The 7,668-nt window shown below is 36.0% G+C and overlaps 1 pseudogene; it reads right to left on the bottom strand.

The window, feature by feature from the left end:
- Positions 1-2,389: 2,389 nt before the first annotated feature.
- On the bottom strand, positions 2,390-3,284 carry LOC112519349 (annotated as a pseudogene).
- Between the last annotated feature and the right edge of the window lie 4,384 nt (positions 3,285-7,668).

The raw sequence follows: 7,668 nt of genomic DNA, 5'->3' as shown, positions 1-7,668 counted from the left end.
AAATATATTTCTTGTACTAATCAATCAAAACTATACATCAAGACAGATCTTCATGTAGAAATGCGTATAGGAAAAATATCAAATTTTCCCTTTTCCCTTACCGTCCGAACCTCCTGCAATACATAGTTAAAATCACAAAACGAGGGTTAGACCGAAAGGTCTAGTGAGATACCCTATTATGATATTGCATTGCAGGGTGAAAATCACCAAAACCTTTATGAAAAACAACTATTCATATATATAACAAATATATGAACGAATAGGAACAAAATACCAATCGAAAACCTGTATATTAATTGTAACGATCTGGAGGATTGCACTTTTATTTATTTGCTTCCGTTATCTCGTTTTTTTGTTATCGAAAAACCTTACAATCCAACACATTGTTGAGCTTAGATGAAGAGAATGTGTTGAGAGTAGGAGACTTGGTTTTAATTATAAAATTGGATTGACTCATTTTATAACCATGATTTAGGTTAGATCGTTTATCTTGTTTAATCTTTGCCTCCATTTTGATTGGGAACCAGATTCTAACAATATATCTCCAGGTGGCAGTGTTGTATACTACAAGCCATTGATATTATAGAGACATTTGAGAAGAGGAGGAAATGTGTGTCATTTTTTCTTTGGACCACAATACCACACCTTTTGTTTAGGTTGATTTTAAATAAACCTCCTATATTTTTCCTCTTTACTCATCAATATTGAAGTTCAGTTTAACACTAAGAGTTTCAAACACAGCAATGAGTAGTATCTGATTCAATTTTCATACACTAACTAATGGTTCAAATACCACTAAGATAAATGCTTAATTATGCTTTATTTTTCCTAAATAACATTTACTCTCATACTTAGCATTTTTAATAATTTATTGTTCAAAACTACCCAAGTTTGTTCATCAGTAAATGTTGTGTGTTAATTACCGCAAGTGTATGACTATTGTAGTATACATGCCCATCGATCTAAGAACTAATTTGCTACAAATCATGACTAGTTATGTAAATGATGTAAAACTGGTGAACATTGAAATACATATTAAACTACGCACATCAAAATAAAATGACTAATAAAAAGGAAATAGATTTAACTACTTTCGACTATTAACTAACTGCAAAACTACATTAAACGGGAGTAAGCAATGTCGTACAACGAGGATTTATCTTTAGAAAACTACTTTAGTTTGCGGGATTTGGAGGGATATAGAATTGAATTCCATTTCAATATTGTGTTTGGGTTGAAAGGAAGTTTGGATTTGAAATCTTGGGATTTCAATGAAATCCCACGACCAACAGATTTGGAAATCCCTTGGACATGACTCGTATTTCAAATCCAGATCCCATGGATTTCAATTGTTCTATCACATCTCTACCCTGCCTCTTTCATCAAATCTGCAATAATCTCTCCAACGCCTCAAAACAAACAAATATTTACAAAAATTTAAATTCCATTGCAAGTCCTACAAACCAAGCAAGATTTATAAAAGAATGGAATTCAATTCCACTCCATATCCTACAAAATTAACCAAACACACCAAAGATTTGAAATCCTTCCCACAAAATCCAAATCCCTAAAAAAACATTATGTTAAACCAAACGGGCCCTTGGTAGTTGATGAATCCTAACATTAGACATGTTGCTCTAATATTGTTCACTGTTCATCCCCACTAGATATCATTTTGCTCTACTTCTTTCTATCTTTCTACTGTTCAAAATGTTTGTGGAGTTGATCAGAGCTGAAAGGGACACCCAATGTTCTCCATTGAATTCTGGCTACAACGTGAGCGGTTAAAAGGCAGGCCACCACACCATGAACATTCAAGACCGAATTGTTTTGCCTTTTTCATTGTTTCATAAACATACACTGTATGAATGAATTATCGTTACAAAATTCCAAGTGACTTGTTTTTAATCTTATTTCTAGTGTTCGTGTTCATTTGGTACATGCCTAGAAGTCAAAAATAAGTGTCAAAAGGGTAACAAGCATATCAAGCAGTGGCTCATTGGAGTTAAAACAAGCTGCAAAAAGCTTCAAATAGGTGCAGAATTCTGCCAAAGAGTTTCTGCTGCTAAGCACTGAATTAGAGCAATAATGAGCTAAAAAGGCTGCTATACCTTACTATTCATGTCTGTAGCCCCAGTTGTGTACAAAATGATGATTCTTAATGCAGCTAGAACCATATGCGAAAATAGAAGTCCGTCAGACTTGACCAACAGGGTAACGACATAGAATTTGCTTGGCTAAGCCTATGCAGTGTAAGGCTGAAAACTATGATTATGCAGAAGAAAGTTGACGTGTTGTGAATCATAAGTGTGTAGAATGCATACTACAATGCAGAAAGCTAAAATAAGAAAGAAGAATGTAACCAACGAACAACAAAGTTCAGAACTTATTGGCCAAGAAATAACTATATATACCATTCTTTAATAATTCACAAACAGACTGGCATCAGATGTCACCTAAAATAGTTCTCTCTAATCAACATCAGTGTTCACTTTCCAGGGACAAAGTTTGTTGCATAGGACCAAGCATTGTTGGCAACAGGGTCAGCAAGGTGGTCAGCCAGGTTCTCCAATGGTCCCTTTCCGGTCACAATAGCTTGAACAAAGAACCCGAACATAGAGAACATGGCTAGCCTACCATTCTTTATCTCCTTAACCTTTAACTCTGCAAAAGCCTCTGGGTCATCCGCAAGCCCCAATGGGTCGAAACTACCACCAGGGTAAAGTGGGTCGACAACCTCACCAAGGGGTCCACCAGCAATTCTGTAACCCTCGACCGCACCCATCAAGATGACTTGGGTAGCCCAAATGGCCAAGATGCTCTGGGCATGAACCAAACTTGGATTGCCCAAGTAGTCAAGCCCACCCTAGCTGAAAATCTGGGCTCCAACCTTGAACCAGACCGCCTCACCAAACTTGACACCATTTCTGGCTAAAAGCTCAGGGAAGACGCAACCTAGAGCTCCAAGCATGGCCCATCTGCAGTGGATGACTTCAAGTTCACGGTTTATTGGCAAAGGTTTCAGGGTCTGCAAAAAGTCCGGCAGTGTCCCAGCCGTAGTCATCGGGGAATTCACCGGTTAGGTAGCTTGGGGCCTCGCCGGAGAATGGTCCCAAGTACTTGACTCGGTCCGGGCCATACCATGGGCTTCCAGATGCGACCTGCTTGGCTGCAGTCTTCCTCATGAAAACACGTCCATTCCCAAGAAGCTCAGAACCAGTTGGAGCTGCTTTCATTGCCTGTCCAGCAAAAGGTGAGGAGAGAGCCATGGTTGAGGCAGCCATTGTTGAGCTTGGATGGAAGAGAATAGTTTGAAAGTAGGAGAAGTTGCTAGAATTATGAAAATGAGTTGATTTGGGGTGTGTTTTTTTTATTATAATGATGATTTGGGTTTGATTGTTTATCTTGTTTAATCTTTACCTGCATTTCTATTGGCTACATTGATTCTGATTTTTTTACTCCAGGTGACAGTTCTCTGCTCTACAAACCTTTGATTTTTATCCCACCATGCAGATACTGAAACAAGACAACGGGTGTCATTTTCCCTGGACCCCGATGCTTGTGCACTACAGCTAATATTGTTTATCGAAAGTCATGGTACCAATTGATTAATGGTGTTGAATTACCCTTTTATATTTTCTACTAGTCATTTCATCGAACAGATTCAAGGCATCATCCAAGTTCGTAAATTTTTAAATCATAGATTAAGAATGTTCACGATATGAAGCAGAAATTGAGAGAAGCAAAAGCTAAAACTACAAATCGAACTCTGAATTTAAGATTCGAACATACCTCTATATTCAGTTTTCAAAATTGAGCAACAAGAAAATAGAACTATAGTCCTTTCGATCATTCGATGTATTGATCAATGATCAGCCGCTCTTCCAACTCATGTTCTTCGAAATTTCTACGTAACACGCTACAACGATTGCTTACCGGGTAAATAAAATAAATAGCAAAAATCAATAATCTTAACCAACCCGTAAGAGGTAAACAATACGGGTGATACTTTTATTGATAGATTATTATTAACGGTTAAGAATCTTATTAGTAAAAAATGGTGATATACGTTTTGGTAAATGGTACTTAAAATCTTCAAAAAGAAATATTGTTTAATTACAATACTAATTATATTATTAAAATATTATTTATGTCTTCTAAACATTTAACTTTAAAAATTATTATTGATGAAAATAATGTGAAATTATTTATCTTTTCTAAATAATTATTTTAAAAAATTCTTCAAAGTTGGAAAGAAAAAATAGCTTTAAGATCACCAAAATCTTTATTTCAATACAATTATGAAGAATTTTCTCTTGAAAGGTAAAAAAGTTGATTCATTTTCTTTATTAAGGAGATCTAAATAAACATTAACAAATAAAAAATTAAGAAGATAAATAACTTTTTATGAAAATAGCTCGGAAAGTGTCATGAGCATTCCTTGCCTTGCAAAGTTACAATCATGACAATGTTATCATGGTGTTAAGAACATGTATTTAGGGCCACCCAAGCCCATGGTTGTCTAAGGGGCATCATAAGCCCAAGTGCTATTTAGCTATAATAGGTTCCTTTTTGGGCTAAAAAACAAATGTTTACGTTTACTCCTTCAATTGCTAGGCCTAGATCGATGTTCTCATGACCATTTGCTCTTTATTTCTCTCAATTGATCTCACCATCTTCCGCTCTTGACTAAATTGCTCTTACTTATTCAATTGATCAATCTCATCTACTGCCTACATCTTAAGACTCTTGGACGCACAATCACTCTGTTGCCCTAAATCGATTTGCTCAACTGCTCCTAAGTAGGGATGGTGATTTGCCTTGACCCGGTAAAAAACCCGGTTCACCCAAACCGAACGGGGATGGGGATTCTCCGTTAAAACGAGTCACGGGGACGGGGATCCCCGGTAGACTCAAACCGGGGATGGGGCCTGGGATCCCCGATAGAATCAAATTAACAGATATTATTCATGGGGATTGATAGAGGGATTGACCGGGGATTGATAGAGGTTTGACCGGGGACGGGATGTTAATTTTCCGTACCCGCCGGGGGCCAGGGGATGTTACTACAAACCGGGGCCAAGGATTACAAAACCCGCCTCATCCTTGCCCCGTTGCCATGCCTACTCCTAAGACCATAAATCAATATGTTACTCTTAAGTGTTAATCGATCTGCTAGACCTAAGTCTCGAATCAATCTTCTCCTGACTCATGCCTCCTAAATCCATTTGTTGCCTCTTGACTTTTGTTATCAGTGGAGTGGAGTTATGGAATTAGGCTCTTGCTTGGATGATAAAAAAGTAGAAATATCGTGCATTTGTGAATTACTTCTTGTCGTAGAACTATCTTGCATTATGTGATTCTTTCTTGCTTAGATGATAAAAAGAACTTAAAGAAGTAGAAATATTTGTAATTTGTGAATTATGAAGTCATAGAAATAAGAATAGGCAGCGTCGCGGTAGCTATTATTGATGACAACAATATAACGTAGATTTTTTGTTTGGCAGCCAATACAACCATTATAAGGCATATTCATCAATCATTATTTGTGTAATTCTCTTCGGCAAAGTCAAGAGATCTTGCGGATAAGAGAGTAGAGAGGTTCGGTAGGAACACAACAAGGTGTAAACTATTCGAATTGGGAATATCGATTCAGGTGTTTTCTTTTAACGCTTCATAGTATACTTTATTGAAGAATATTATATCACTCTAATTGTTTAAATATGTTTCCTATATCACAACAATTAGGTGCTCAAAATAGAAAAAGAATATAAAAAAGACAATTAGATATTGTTCAATCTATGCAAGTATCCATGAATAAAGTTATTGTTAGACAAGCAAAAGTTTCTAAAGTCCCATTGAAAATCGTTGTGAATAATTTGTTAATAATCCAAATGATTATGAGTTGATTGAAAATGTTAGTAATGATAATAAAAACATTGATAATGCTTGTGACGATGAAACATATATGATGAAAACATTGATAATGCTTATGATGATGAAAACATTGATAATGTTTGTGCTGATATTTTTGCTTCGAAAAACATAGGAATGCATCATTTTACGTGTGTATTTTATGTTTTGTTATACGGGGTTTTGATTTATGTCCCCCTTCGTATCATTTTTGTTATATTCAAATAAAAATCAATGTGGAGATGAGTCACCTAGCTAGATTCCAAAGCCATTCAAATAGGGTTTTTTCATATGCGTATATACGGGGCCTTTTTTTGGCTTTTACCCATGGGCATCCAAAACCTCATGACCGACCCTATACGTCTTGTGTCATGATGAACCTTGTTTGACAGTGAGTTGGAAATCGAACTTTGAAGCAAATTGAACTACATCATCGGCACCATAACTTTTACCAGAGAACCATAACCAGTGCCTAAGGATATAGAGGCACATTCCTTCTTAGTATGTCATCTTGCTCCAAGAAAATATCCAACAATTATGATATGGTGCTCTCAGTTCAAGTAATCTAATTCTAAATGTCGCAACAAGTTCAAGTTCCCTCAGGAGTATCTCAACCACATATATTGATGTTTTTAAGGTAATTTATACTAGTCATGGAGCATCTAGACATCTGACCATGTTAATTCACATTTTATAGCTTGTTATTCAAATTTTACACTAAATATAGAAACTATATACTGCTTCTTGCTTTTCCAAGATATTAGATTTCCATCAAAGAACATACATCTTATAGTAGATCTCCGATTATACCGACATGATAATGATAATATCGATGAAGAACAAGAGCGATTTACATCTCAAGTTAAATGATTTAGACAAAATTGTAACTCTTATTTCATCATGAGAAAGGTCATGTCTTTATCAATAACTATTCCATAAATATTAAATGATTGATGACACTAAAATCACCAACAAAGGGAGCGGTTGATTCGATGAAGATGTTCAGTCTGTGCTTCTGCTAGAACGTGAGCAAACAGGTAGTATGAATAAAGATTAATATATGTTGAATGAAGAACGAGAAAAATGTGTGAAAGATAACAAATAGGTAATTGAAAGCATTGGCAAGAACACATCCTAGCTTAAGAGCATATATAACAGATATGTTAAAGTACATACTTTGGAGATTCAAGAGTTTTTGTTTTCTACAAAAGTTATCGTAAAGTGTATGCTAAAATAGAGGAAAGAAGAAAGAATATAGAAATCTCTAAATTTGGAGAAATCAACATAGAAAGTGATTAAAAGCGGGAAGGAAATAACAGAGGCCGTGCAAAAAGATCGTGACTCAATTTTGTCAAAACCTGATGCTACAGCATTGGCCCCTGTTATTGAAAAACAACCGAAACCATTAGAAACCAATCATCTAAGGTCACCAATACTTTCCCCCCAAAATTAGACTACCCTTTACTGTTTCCAGAAGAGGCCACTAGGAAAAAGTCATTACAAAATGAGGTTATAGCAGATCCTAAGACCAAAGCCATAACCCCATCCACACCACACGAGAGTAAGACCACCCAAGGCAAAAAGGACTCATCTTACTCAACACATTCAAACAAAGCTGTAATAAAACCAGTTTCTCCTTATCTACCTTACCCACAGAGGTTGAGGAATCAGAAGGAAGAACTGCATTTTAAAAAGTTCTTGGATGTGTTTAAAGAATTGCATATCAACATACCCCTTGTTGAAGCAATTGAGCAA

This window comes from Cynara cardunculus (assembly GCF_001531365.2).
Source record: "Cynara cardunculus var. scolymus isolate 2C chromosome LG 10, CcrdV1, whole genome shotgun sequence".
Lineage (NCBI taxonomy): Eukaryota > Viridiplantae > Streptophyta > Magnoliopsida > Asterales > Asteraceae > Cynara > Cynara cardunculus.
This window is presented reverse-complemented; position numbering and strand designations above follow the sequence as displayed.